At 48.5% G+C, this 1,734-nt stretch overlaps 1 protein-coding gene across 2 annotated transcripts in view; it reads right to left on the reverse strand.

Moving 5' to 3' along the window:
• Positions 1-529: 529 nt before the first annotated feature.
• Positions 530-1,734, reverse strand: part of LOC118381065 (kinesin-like protein KIF21B) — a 188,250-nt gene continuing 187,045 nt past the window's right edge. For both annotated transcript variants that reach the window (XR_008144093.1, XR_008144092.1), the window contains one exon: positions 530-638. The gene's annotated coding sequence lies outside the window, so the exon portion shown is untranslated. The remainder of the gene's footprint in view (positions 639-1,734) is intronic.

The raw sequence follows: 1,734 nt of genomic DNA on the forward strand, positions 1-1,734 counted from the left end.
ATTCATGTATTCTTGCTAGAGTAAGCACTCCTAGTCTGATGACAGTACGGCGGTGTGTGTGTGTTCCAAACAGGACAGTGACAGTGGTGATGTCATTAGGGCTCTGTTCAGTGGTTGTAACAAACCTACTGTGCACCTCAGTCCTCTCTGAGGTCTACCTACTGTGTAGTGTACACTGAGACACTGCAGTCCTCTCTGAGGTTTACCTACTGTGTAGTGTACACTGAGACACTGCAGTCCTCTCTGAGGTCTACCTACTGTGTAGTGTACACTGAGACACTGCAGTCCTCTCTGAGGTTTACCTACTGTGTAGTGTACACTGAGACACTGCAGTCCTCTCTGAGGTCTACCTACTGTGTAGTGTACACTGAGACACTGCAGTCCTCTCTGAGGTTTACCTACTGTGTAGTGTACACTGAGACACTGCAGTCCTCTCTGAGGTCTACCTACTGTGTAGTGTACACTGAGACACTGCAGTCCTCTCTGAGGTCTACCTACTGTGTAGTGTACACTGAGACACTGCAGTCCTCTCTGAGGTCTACCTACTGTGTAGTGTACACTGAGACACTGCAGTCCTCTCTGAGGTCTACCTACTGTGTAGTGTACACTGAGACACTGCAGTCCTCTCTGAGGTCTACCTACTGTGTAGTGTACACTGAGACACTGCAGTCCTCTCTGAGGTTTACCTACTGTGTAGTGTACACTGAGACACTGCAGTCCTCTCTGAGGTCTACCTACTGTGTAGTGTACACTGAGACACTGCAGTCCTCTCTGAGGTTTACCTACTGTGTAGTGTACACTGAGACACTGCAGTCCTCTCTGAGGTTTACCTACTGTGTAGTGTACACTGAGACACTGCAGTCCTCTCTGAGGTTTACCTACTGTGTAGTGTACACTGAGACACTGCAGTCCTCTCTGAGGTTTACATACTGTGTAGTGTACACTGAGACACTGCAGTCCTCTCTGAGGTTTACCTACTGTGTAGTGTACACTGAGACACTGCAGTCCTCTCTGAGGTTTACCTACTGTGTAGTGTACACTGAGACACAGCAGTCCTCTCTGAGGTTTACCTACTGTGTAGTGTACACTGAGACACTGCAGTCCTCTCTGAGGTTTACCTACTGTGTAGTGTACTGAGACACTGCAGTCCTCTCTGAGGTTTACCTACTGTGTAGTGTACACTGAGACACTGCAGTCCTCTCTGAGGTTTACCTACTGTGTAGTGTACACTGAGACACTGCAGTCCTCTCTGAGGTTTACCTACTGTGTAGTGTACACTGAGACACCTCAGTCCTCTCTGAGGTTTACCTACTGTGTAGTGTACACTGAGACACTGCAGTCCTCTCTGAGGTTTACCTACTGTGTAGTGTACACTGAGACACTGCAGTCCTCTCTGAGGTCTACCTACTGTGTAGTGTACACTGAGACACTGCAGTCCTCTCTGAGGTCTACCTACTGTGTAGTGTACACTGAGACACTGCAGTCCTCTGAGGTTTACATACTGTGTAGTGTACACTGAGACACTGCAGTCCTCTCTGAGGTCTACCTACTGTGTAGTGTACACTGAGACACTGCAGTCCTCTCTGAGGTCTACCTACTGTGTAGTGTACACTGAGACACTGCAGTCCTCTCTGAGGTTTACATACTGTGTAGTGTACACTGAGACACTGCAGTCCTCTCTGAGGTCTACCTACTGTGTAGTGTACACTGAGACACTGCAGTCCTCTCTGAGGT

This window comes from Oncorhynchus keta, chromosome 10 (assembly GCF_023373465.1).
Source record: "Oncorhynchus keta strain PuntledgeMale-10-30-2019 chromosome 10, Oket_V2, whole genome shotgun sequence".
NCBI lineage: Eukaryota > Metazoa > Chordata > Actinopteri > Salmoniformes > Salmonidae > Oncorhynchus > Oncorhynchus keta.